The sequence below is a fragment of the Balaenoptera ricei genome, chromosome 3 (assembly GCF_028023285.1).
Source record: "Balaenoptera ricei isolate mBalRic1 chromosome 3, mBalRic1.hap2, whole genome shotgun sequence".
In the NCBI taxonomy this organism is placed as follows: domain Eukaryota; kingdom Metazoa; phylum Chordata; class Mammalia; order Artiodactyla; family Balaenopteridae; genus Balaenoptera; species Balaenoptera ricei.
The window spans coordinates 29,067,368-29,079,754 of record NC_082641.1 but is presented as its reverse complement, the minus strand read 5'-3'; the positions used below and the strand labels follow the sequence as shown (position 1 = coordinate 29,079,754).

The window sequence follows — 12,387 nt, the reverse complement described above, 5'->3', positions numbered from 1 at the left end:
AACACTTTTTGGAATTCCTGTGGAGGTAAACATAAGGCTTTGCATTTGTTTTTGGTTTTCTTTGTTGTTTGTTTCATTTATTAGATAATCTCTGAAGCAGAGAGCACTAACCCAAGGTGTGAAAACAGAGAATATTTGATCAAAAGGGGCAGTTTGTCACGGGCTAGGAGCTGGTAAGTCAGGCCAGGCCTCCCTGACTCTGAGAAAGCCCGGGACCCTAGGAGGCTGGAGAAGGGCTCTGTGGGACCAGACTGGAGTTGTAGGGGAAAGAAAAGGCCGCAGGTGTGGTGATGTCCTTACACTATTTCATTTACTTGTCTCAACAACTTTCTGAAGAAGACAGTATTACAGTCACATTTTCAGGAGAGAAACGGACGCTGAGAGGGGTTATATTATTTGCCCACGGTAACACAGTCTGTCAGTGGTGGAACCGGGATTTGAGTTCAGGTCAGCCTGCTATAAAGCCCATTTTCTTTCCAGAGTAAGATCCAACCCCTCCAAGAAGGGGGAAGGCGAAGGAGACAAGCCTTGCTTACCATACGAATATGCAGTAATAATTGTGCAGAGAGAGCTGTTGTGGTCACTGAAGGCCAGAGTCAAGTTCAGAAAACATGGGCCTCCAAGTTCCTCTTGGGAGAAAAAAAAATCCTCTTACTCTGGTATGTGCAGGTTAAACTCAGGGAAAGGTGAAAGGAAACTTGGTGGAGCTGGGCTTCATAAAAATCACTACCTTTATGGTTACAGATTTATTAAGTGACCACAGTGTTCTGGACATATAAACAGACTTGACCCTTGCCCTTAGGGAAACCAGAGTAAACATGCAAGATTTATAGTCAGAGCGCTTCATGGCAGACTAGATGTGTTAGGAACATGTGCATTCCAGGATCCTACCTAGCAGAGTTGAAAAATGTGGCCTGGAAGAAAGTTCGAAATGCAGGAAGTTGGAATTTGTCTCTCCAGGCTTTGCAGTCTCACCTCCCTGGGTTTCTTTACTTTTGCTAGCTGTGTGAGTTAAGGTATATTCCTTAACTTCTCTGAGCCTCAGCTTCCTTTTCCACCAAATGAGGATGATAATACATGTCTCATAGGATTAAGATAGAGTGTTAATTAAATAATGTGTGCAAAATGCCAGGCACACAGTAGGCGCTAAATAAATGATAGCTATGGTTTTTAAAGTTTCCCAATTGGCCATGGGATAATATTCAAACTCTGCTCCCTGGTATTTAAGGCTTTCCATAGTTTAGCACTTACTTAGCTTTCCAGCCTTTGCTTTGGCTTCCCTCCACTCACTAAGCAGCCAACATCCGTGGGCATTCATTTCCTGATGACTTGTCAAAGTCTTCCCTTCCTTCAAGGTTTAGAGCAGTTCTCAGATTATATCTATGGAAACATGGGCGGGAGGAGTATGTGGCTATAAGATGCTTTCAGAGGGTCCTGAGGTCAAAATTATTATCATAATAATGCTAAGATATTGTTTGGTTTCCTTTTTCACTGTATTAACATTTGCACCAGTGGTGCAAAAAGCACTGGTGGGTGAAAGCAAGATTACCAGTAATCCTTTATTCATTACCAAGACCCAATTATAGGGGGAAAAGAATACCAGTTTCACATAAGAATGTGCTTGAAGAAACAAAAATTATTAATTATATTAAATATTGACCTTTGAGTCCACATCTTTTTAATATTCTGTATGATGAAATCGGAAACATGCACAAAGCACTTCTGCTGCATGTGGATAGTCAATGATTGTCTAGAGGAAAAGTATTTGTGCAATTGAACTATGAGTTGAACTGCCACTTTTTTTCATGGAACAGCATTTTTATCTGAAAGAATAACTCATGAACAAACTATAATCATTCAAATTTGGATATTTGGCAAACATTTTCTCAAAAATGAACTGAATCTGTCACTTCAAGGAAAACAACTGACAAGATTTGTTGCCATTGATAAACTTGGGGCTTTCCAGCAAAAATTACAATTTGGAAAACTTGTATACAACTGTGAGTTTGACAGATTCCCACTAATGGAAGAGTTTTTGATGAGATCCATGGTAATATTAAAAAAACATGACTTTTTTATTATTGTATAATAAAATATGTCAACATTTTGAAGATCAAAATTTCCAGATGACCAGTGCGTGAGGTTACAAAATCAGGCAGGGGTAAAAGATACATTCAAAGTACATATAGACCAAGGGGTTTTAATATAACAGAGAACAAATGTTCATTGATGTGGTTTCAGATTCCACCTTGCAACTGACTTTGAAAGATTACTGGGCTTCCTTGGTGGCGCAGTGGTTGAGAATCTGCCTGCCAATGCAGGGGAAACGGGTTCGAGCCCTGGTCTGGGAAGATCCCACATGCCGCGGAGCAACTAAGCCCGTGAGCCACAACTACTGAGCCTGCGCGTCTGGAGCCTGTGCTCCGCAACGGGAGGGGCCGCGATAGTGAAAGGCCGGCGCACCGCGATGAAGAGTGGCCCCCGTTTACCGCAACTAGAGAAAGCCCTCGCACGAAACGAAGACCCAACACAGCCAAAAATAAATAAATAAATAAATAAATAAATAAATAAAGTAGATATTAATTAAAAAAAAAAGATTACTACTTGTTGAGATTTGGTATCTTATCAAAGAAAAACGATACTCATAATTATCTGGAAAAGGTTATGTACTCTCCCCTTTTCCAACTACTCTTCTGTACCTGGCCGTATTTTATTCATACACTTCAACCCAAACAAAGTTTCAACAGACTGAATACAAAAGCAGATATAAGAATCCAGCTATCTTCTATTAAACAAGTCATTAAAGAAATTTGCAGAATAGAGAACAATACCATTCTGCCCACTAATTTTCCTTTTGTTTTAGAAAATACAGTAATTTGTCATAAAATATATTATTTATGTTAGCATGGAATTGGGTTTATTATTATTATATTAAAATGATTTGATAAACAAATTTTTTTTAAAATTTCTGTTTTAGTTTCTAGCTGGATAAATCTCTCTCTATAACCCATGCAAATAAAAGATCTTCGGTGTCTTTGATCATTCTCAAGAGTATAAAGAAGTTCTGAAGGCAAAAAGTAAGAGCCACTGGCTTCGAGTAAAAGTCCCACCACCTTCAGGAAAACTGTCTAACCATTCGATTGGGGTGAGCAACCTTTTCTTGAATTCCTGTAGACTTTAAGTATGTATTACTCATCTGTCACTTGGCGTTATCTTATCTTGTCATTCTGTTTTAAAATAATTTTTTAAAAATCCATAATAGGTCCTGTAAGCTTCTCACAGGCCAGAATCGTGCCTTATTGCATTTGGAGGAGAGTGTGAGGGATGGTCACAATATATGCCTATTGTTGATAGGATATAGTGAAGCGTCCTAATTTACCAGCATCATTGTCTTGATGTGCTCTTGCAAATATGACTGAACCTCACTGATCTACAAATACTGGTGGGGCAATAGTCTGAATTAGTGAAAACTCAGAATCCCAAACATACTTATATATTGTAATTATTGTAATATATATTTGTATATTTTAACATTTTTCTTAAGACTAATGCATACCTATTGCAGAAAATTTTTAAATTACACAAAGTAAATAAGTATCTGCAAAATAAATAGTACCTAGTTGTTTTCTAGCTTAAAAAAATTAGAAAACACCTGTAATCTCATAATGGCTATCAATATTTTGATCTATCACCTTCAAGGACATATGTCATCCATATAAAGTGAAAGTTTTACAGAAAATTGGGATCTTACTTTGTATAAAGTTTTGTACCCTCCAGGACCTTAACTGCTCTTTGAAAACATTATTTTTAGTAGCACTGCTATGTCTCAATGATGCCCATTTAGGTTGTTTCTGATTTATTGTTTTTATCAATAATACTGTGATGGGGGGCTTCCCTGGTGGCGCAGTGGTTGAGAATCTGCCTGCTAATGCAGGGGACACGGGTTCGAGCCCTGGTCTGGGAAGATCCCACATGCCACGGAGCAACTGGGCCCGTGAGCCACAACTACTGAGCCTGCGCGTCTGGAGCCTGTGCTCCGCAACAAGAGACACTGCAATAGTGAGAGGCCCGCGCACCGCGATGAAGAGTGGCCCCCGCTTGCCACAACTAGAGAAAGCCCTCGCACAGAAACGAAGACCCAACACAGCCAAAAATAAATAAATTAATTAAAAATAAAATAAAATAAAAACAAATGTTCAAGTACAATTGGTGTCTAAAAAAAAAAAAGAATTCCCCCACCCTTGGTATCTAATCAAGAAAAAAAAAAAAAATAATACTGTGATGAACATCCTTAAAGTGAAACAACCGGTGATGTGTTCAGGATAGATTCCTAGAGGTGGGATTACTGGATCCATAGGAATTCCAAAATGCAGTTTGATTAATTTAAAATTATGTGACTTGAAGATGATGATTGTGTTATGGCCAACCAGCAGTGATAGCATAAAAAGCAGGAGGCCGAATAGAGCTTTCTGTTATGGGCGGACAGCTTCCTACACACTTTAGATTTCCAGCCCTTGGGTGCTGAGAGGTGTTTGTAGTGGCGGTGCTATAGACTCAAGTTGGAGGGGCTACAGATGTTGGGAAGTTTAGTACAAGTCACAGAAACCACGCCTGGCTAATTTAAGCAGAAAGAAATGTATTAAAATACTAGGTCACTGAATTTTCAGGAGCACCAGAAAACTAGGAGTAGAGACCACGTGGCCAGGGTAAAGCTCCCAAATCATAGCAGATCTGGTCATAAGAAAACTCCACTGCTTGCACCACCTTGGTGTGACTATCCCTGGAGTTCACCAACGAGCTGCCTCCACTAGGACTAGAATGGATGGCAGGCTCTGGCATCCCAAGTCCCAATCCAGCATGGATGCTGCAATCACCAGAACCTTGTAACTGTCTTCCGTCAAGCTGCAAGGGAGGCTGGGAAATTTTGACTGTGGCATTGGGGAGTGCTGTCTGCTTTCCACCAAAACATATTGAGAGGGGCAGCCCCTAATCTTGAAGAACAGTTCAGATGCTGAGCTGCCAAAAAAGGGGAACAAATACTTACTATAGCCAGTAACAATGACTGTCAAGCACCCGGGAACCTAGGACATATTCTAGGAGGCATGATATTGATGTTGTATAATAAAATGTGTCAACCTTTTGGAGATCAAGATTTTCCGGATGACCAGTATATGATGTTACAAAATCATGTGTGGATAAAAGCTCCATTCAAAGTACATGTAGACCATTGGGGCTTAATACCACAGAGGACAAATGTTCGTTTTGCCCTGATACACCTTTCTATTTATTACAGAAGAGCAGCCAGGGCTGATTTGTCATCATTGTCTAGTGCCTAGGGCAGAGTGGGTATGCCATAGACAGTTCTTGAATGAATGAATGAATGAATGAGTGAATGAATATTTAGACACCACTGGCGGAAATGGATGCTGTCCACTAATGAGGATGCTGACACTAAATTCTATTCCATTCCAATAGATGCTGTCGCTGGGAGTGGAATATAGAGTGTCAAGCTGGTGACACTCCTTGTCCCATGGTCTTCACCTCCCCTCCCATCTATTTTGGGGGGGGGGGTGGTAAGAGATAAACTGAGACATCCTAACGTTTATAAGCATTTATTTGAGCAAACGTCAATTCCAGTTGGCAGTACCAAACAGGAAGCGCTTAGTAGCTCTCCACCCAAGGGAGCTAGGGGCAAGCCTTATAGAAAAGACTTGGGACACAAATCAAGGAAGTGATTTGATTGGCTCTCGCTTAAGCAGTTGCCTTAATAGAGAAAGCCTAGTTGGCTGACTGTGATTGGTTGTCCTTGGTGTTTGGTTTCGTAACTTTGAGGCATTTACAGGCTTCCTTTTGGTTTGCTTGCATAGGCTGCCAAGGCATTAGAGTCTGCTTAGTCTAATGGTCTCCTTGTTTAATTAATTTAATAGAAGAAATTATCTGGACCACACTGTCTTCATCTTTTTAATTCCCAAAAAGGATAGTGAGCATTGGTTTATAAGTACATTCTCTCACAAGATGAGAAACAGTAATTTCCAGATTAAAAAAAAATATAAAAACCAACAGGTCTGAACATCTAGGATGCCTGAGGGGAAACGTGAGGCTTTTATGAAGGATGTTGTTCGGGCAGAGAGGGTTACATATGCAAGCAAAAGGCGTTCTGGATTGATGTTTCTGGGTATATCATCCTTGTTCCCTTTTATACCACTCCAATACTGCCCTCTCTTTAAAAATAAAATGATTTTTAAAGTTGAGGAACTGGTTGTGTATATTTATAGATGGGAGAGATGGGTTTGAAAAAGTAGCTGATTCTGAGTGATTGTGATTTTCCAAGTCTGATTTCCATTATTAGAAAAGGGGAACACAGTAACAGATGATGTCATTATTGGAACCACAGAAGCATGAGGACGGTAGAGACGCTGCCTTGCCTTATTCCTGCTTTTGCCAAGCGTTGAAGTGGGACCGTGGAGATGGATGGCTTGGGATAATTTTTGGTAAGGCACCTGCATGTCAGAGCTTGTTTTCAGGACCCTGAAGGCTATTCCCTTTAAAGACACCCAGGTCTCTATCATATTTTGTAATTTTTTTTTTTTTTTTTGCTTCTTTCCCAAATAGATCACTTCAAGCTGCAGATATCCCAAATACAAATGACAGTTCATTCACACATCTGAGATGCCATATGCTAACTTACAGCAGTACTTGGAGTAAAAAAAAGCAGCTAAGTCAAAAACTTGCTTCTCTGGCTCACTATGACGCCCACTAAGTCTCACCCAGCAGGACTGTTTAGGATGGAGAACAGCTTGCCTAATACTGACACATCTCCAATCCCATACGTCGTTGACATTTTCTCACAGCGGGCCGTTCTCTCACTGCTCTGCAGATATTAACTGCTCTGCTTTCCCACAGATTTTTCAAGTAATGAGTTGCTTGCTGCCAGCAAACCCAGCCACTTCTGAGGTACAACACACATCATCTTCCCGGTCAGTCTCGTAGTTTTTGAGTTGCCGCCAATTTCGCTTCTCCTGGGAGCTGGCAGATGGGTCCTGTCCCTTTCGGCAGATGAAGATGTAGTTGCTCAGAGCTCGGAGTTAAAATCCAACAAATAACAAAGTTGGACAAGCTCTCCTAGGTCTCTTCCAGTCCTAATCTTCCCAGTATCCCCCGAGGTACTAGTACATAGCCCCAGACATAGAGAGCACGTAGTAAGTCTTAATAACTGCTTGAGTTGATAGGGCTGAATGCATTTAAATGCAGGGTGACAACGGCACACATTTGCTGAGTGCTTAGCATGTACCAGGCACCATCCTAATTAGCACCTGGAATGTCTGATCACAGTAAGTTCTCACAGCAACGCCAGGAGGAAGGTATTATTATCACTCCTATTTTAGAGGTGGGGAAACTGAGACATCAGCTGGTTTGAACAACTTGTCCAAGGTTGCAGTTAGTATGAGTTAGAGCTATGGGATGAGCCACGGCTGTCCCACTTCAAAGCTCACGTTCCTTGGAGTAATAACGGCAACCAAAATAATAAAACAGCAAACTCTCTATAGCGTGCCAGGCAATGGTCTGAGGAGTCTATGTAAATCAGCTCCTATGATTTTCACAATAGGAGGAAAGTAGTAATATGATCCCACCTTTTACAGAGGAGTAAACTGAAACACAGAGACATTAAGGAACTTGCTCAAGATCACACAGCTCTTAAGGGGCAGTGCTGGGATTTGAATCTAGGCTTCAGAGTATGTGCTCTTAATCCCATGCTGTTTTGGGAGCACTTCCCTGGATTTAGCTACAGATTACGATACAGCCTCTTGCCCTCACCCATGGCAGGGAGGAGAAGGCAGCTTCCTCTGAGGAGTTCTTTTGGTCTGATTCTGCGCTCTGTGGTTCTGGGAAGCGCTACCAGCACCTGCGCGGACATTTCCTCTCCTCCTACGCACAGATGGCTTTCATGGGTGGTCCAAATGGTCTAAATCACTGTCTGCATATTTCTGAGAAAGTAAGGAGAGTGTGGCATGTCTTTAAATGGAGGTACTTCCGCAGGGGAGGAACAATGGTCCCAAGTCCTAAAATTCTGCCGGGGACAGTGTATGGGTCCCAGAGCATCTGGGAGGTGGGCTTTGCCTTGCCAAGCACACCTACCCCCTTCTTAGGCTAGCGTTGCTCTCACGGATGACCACATTGCTGGGTCAAGCAGAACTCTCCCCAGGGGCTTTCCTGGCTGTAGCTGATAGAAAAGAGGCTCATTTTTGTCTCTCGGTGCCCAAAGCTGTTAGGGGTGGCCTGGGGGCCCGCACTGCCTGCACGTGGGTAGAAGACAATGATGCTGACAGCAGAGAAGTGATGGACAGAGGGTCCTGGGGAACTTGGGCTCAGGCTCCAGTCTTCCCCAGACACTTCCCTGTCCCTCCTGCTTGTGGGAGACAATAACTTGATCTCACTTTGAGTCCCATGAAGTTGGGTTTGCGACTGGCAACTGACTGGAAACCATTTCTGAGGACTTAATTACTGAAGCTTTGAAAAGGCTCTGCAGCTTTGAATTTTGGGGCTCTTTCCACCTGTATTCCAGCTCACTGGTGTGCATTACTCTGAGGACAGCTCTGCAGTGATGTCGCAGGGGCCTCGCCTAAGTAAGGACACATCTGTGGCCACCGGTGCAATGTGCCATTGATTCCCCATTTACTAGGTGTACTAGCTTCCTAGGGCTGCCATAACAAGGTACCACAAACTGAGTGGCTTAAACAACAGAAATTTATTGTCTCACAGCTCTGGAGGCTGGAAGTCCAAGATCAAGGTCAACAGAGTTGGTTTCCTCTGAGGCTGTGCAGGAGAATCTGTTCCAGGCCTTTCCCCTAGCTTTTGGTCATTTGCCAGCAATCTTTGGTGTTTCTTGCCTTGTAGATGCATCACCTTGATCTCTGCTTTCATCTTCAAGTGGCATTGTCCCTATGTATGTGTCTCTATATCCAAATTTCCCCTTTTCATAAGGACAATTGTCATATTGGATTAGGGCCCACCTTAAATGACCTCATATTATGACCAACTAATTGGATCTGCTATGACTCCGTTTTCAAATAGGGTCCCATTCTGAAGTACTGGGGATTAGGATTTCGATATAGGACTTCTGGGTGGGGGAGACACAATTCAACCCGTGCCACTAGGGAATCAAGCAGGCGAAATAAAGCACAAGGTGGTCCTCCTCTTCACCCAGATGAAGCCTTTGGAAAGTAGACACACAGAGGGCACCGACTCTGAATTTCAATGTCACTTTTGTGTGTTACTCTAGCTTGGAGGCCTTGGGCAAGTCATTTAACCTTTCTGGGTTTGAAAGATAAGCAGAGCGGGCTGGACTGATGGTTTTTAAAACTGATTCCATGCAGCCACTGAGGCATGTTCGCGTTGGGGGGTTGGGAGGGAAGTTGGCAGATTGCTGACCCCTCCTGCTCACTTCACCCAGTGGTGTGCCTGCTAGTCCACCTTGGCAGACGGGAGTATCCGATCGCTGATGTTACTTCGAAGTGTCAGCGCACAGCGATAACACAAAGCAGACCAAGTATTCACTGGTTTCATTGTTGCTTTTCAGTTCTCTACAAATAAACACTCCCCTCTTGCCTGTCCCCTGGGTGGACATTTCAGGCAGACTGATCCCACCAATTCTCGCCTTTGTACACACTGCTTCCCCAGCGCAGTTCTGTGCTTATCTGTTGTATTTATAAGGATTCCAAGAAAATTTTTGTTTGAATAAAGGGCTCAGCTAAAAGAATAGTTTTAGTCCAGAAAACAACTAAAGGATCTGTTTCCTTCTAGTTCTAAGATTCTAGTTCTGTGTCTCTATTAAAAGTAGTCTCGGGCTTCCCTGGTGGCGCAGTGGTTGAGAATCTGCCTGCCAATGCAGGGGACACGGGTTCGAGCCCTGGTCTGGGAAGATCCCACATGCCGCGGAGCAACTGGACCCTTGAGCCACAACTACTGAGCCTGCGCGTCTGGAGCCTGTGCTTGGCAACGAGAGGCCGCGATAGTGAGAGGCCCGCGCACCGCCATGAAGAGCGGCTCCCGCTCGCCGCAACTAGAGAAAGCCCTCTCACAGAAACGAAGACCCAACACAGCAAAAATAAATAAATAAACTAATTAATTAATTTTAAAAAAAAGTAGTCTCAATCTTTTTTTTTCCATTATCTCTTTTCTAAATTTAATTTTTATTTCATATTGGAGTATAGTTTTACAATGTTGTGTTAGTTTCAGGTGTACAGCAAAGTGATTCTAGGTCATGGATGGATCTAGAGATTATCATACTAGGTGAAGTAAGTCAGAGCAAGACAAATATCATATGATATCAATTATATATGGAATCTTTAAAAAAATGATACAAATGAGTTTATTTAGAAAACAGAAACAGACTCTGGCTGGCTCCACCGAGGTGTGGGCTTTTACACGGAGAACTGTTGTTTTCTTAACTCTCATTTAAATAACCTGGAATATTTTACACAAACCATTTGTGCTGGGGAGGAAGATCTTTTCAGTAATTGCCTGTATCTGGAGTGGTAGTTTTGGTCAACCAGTGAAAACACCAATTGGCATGTATCACGGAGTCCTGTACAGCCGTGGTACCAAGCTTGGTTTGTTGTGGGCTAGTGACCCTCCACTCAGCACCCCTCCCCAAAGGTGTCCCCACATTAGACTGCACTAGTAACCCCCTTTCCTCCTCATACCCTAGCATCCCCATGCTGCCTAAGGGTAGAACCATCTCCCTGCTGAGATTTTCTCTCACCTACTGTTCTCATTTTAGAAAAGAGAAATGAATATTTTGATATATAATAATAATCGCTAATGCTTATTACGCACTGACTCTGTGCTAGGCACTGGTCCAAGTGCTTTACGTATATTAACCTAATTCTCCTAACAACCCTATGAGGGAGGTACCATCCTCTCCCCCGTGGGCTGGTGGGGAAGCAGGCACAGAGACGTGAAGTCACCGGCTTAGCCGAGGACGTTGCCACAGCTAGGATCTGAATCCGGACAGCTTGGCTCTTCACCACCGCGGGATGCGCAGGTTACGTTTTACACGTGCTGCTGGAAGACAGGTATTTGGATTGCATTCCTTTTCTTGCCATTGAAGCAATCCTGAGAGGGCTAGAAAGGGAGAGTAATGGCATTTAGCAAGCAACGAACTAGTGTATGGTTAGGAATCTAGAACAGAACTGCTCTTGATCCCACTGGCCCTTTGGGGAGCCCGAGCAGAAGCCAGCATGCCAGTGACACTGTTTTCCGTCCCTGCAATGCAGGGTAAAAGTGCCGCCCTCCATCCCCTCCTGCCCTTGTGGGGGAAGAGGAATTTCCCTGGTTTTTCTCCCGTGGCAGGAGGGGTGGGGAGAAGGTTTGGAAACAAGGGAAAGTGTATCATCAGTGAAGTGAGGGTTTCCAGGGTCGAGATTCATCAGCGGACAGAGAAGACAATTGCTTTGAGGGAAAAAAAAAAAAAAAATAGTGCTTGTTCTAACTTTAGGGTCTGCCTACATTTAATTTCTACTCCTTTGGTCTCTGCCACAGTTCAAGGCCTATATTGCATTAACTTTATAACCCATTTCCTCACTTCCAAAGACTCCCCTCTGCAATTCATTCTCTGCGCTGTTACCTGTATTATGTGTCTAAAAATACGAACCTAATTGTTTCCCTTCATACCTAAAACCCTGCATTATTTTTCTCCTTATCTAGGGAACAGCCCTGGAACCCACCTATCTTCCCAGCTGTACAAGGCATGTCCTGCCCATCTTAGGTCCTGTCCTCACTTTCCTGCCCCTCCAAACCCTCTCCATCCTTTATGTCCTTGACTGCTGCTTATAAAGCCTCTCTGGATGCCCCCAGTAGAAGGCCCTTCCTCCTCCAGCTCCCTCCTGCTGTATCTGTCTTTCCATTGCTCTACATCTGGCAAGAGCAGCATCCTACAGGCCCCCAGGATGTTTTGGAGACCATACTGAATTCTTCCTATTACAATTTCAAGTTCCTTCTGTTTATGGCTTTTGAGCACCTGGGCTCAGATATATGATGAAAAGAAACAAAAAAACTCCTTCCTTCTAACTTTGGTCCTGATGGTTATTCAGCATTTTCTCCCCATCATCTATAGATGCCATTTAAGAAACAGGAATCTGCTGCCCAGTGACACTCTCCTGCGTGTAGCTGGACATTCACAATGTGGTCAGATGGTTCTCAGATGATTTTCAGTTCTTTTAAGGCATTTAATTATGACCACATGGATGCAGGTTCAACTTGAGGGCAAGCTGATTTTTTTTTTCCTGGAAATGAGAGCTAAGAATCTAGTGTTATTTATTGATTTTTTCTTTTTTTTTTTTTTTAGAATACAATCTCAAAAACTTTACAAGTTAGTAAAACAAACAC

At 42.9% G+C, this 12,387-nt stretch overlaps 1 long non-coding RNA gene across 1 annotated transcript; it reads left to right on the top strand.

The window, feature by feature from the left end:
- The first annotated feature begins 2,982 nt into the window (after positions 1 to 2,982).
- LOC132363561 (uncharacterized) lies at positions 2,983 to 4,206 on the top strand. The gene is made up of 2 exons (XR_009502605.1): positions 2,983 to 3,145; positions 3,935 to 4,206. It is a non-coding gene; the product is annotated as an uncharacterized LOC132363561 (long non-coding RNA).
- Positions 4,207 to 12,387: the final 8,181 nt, after the last annotated feature.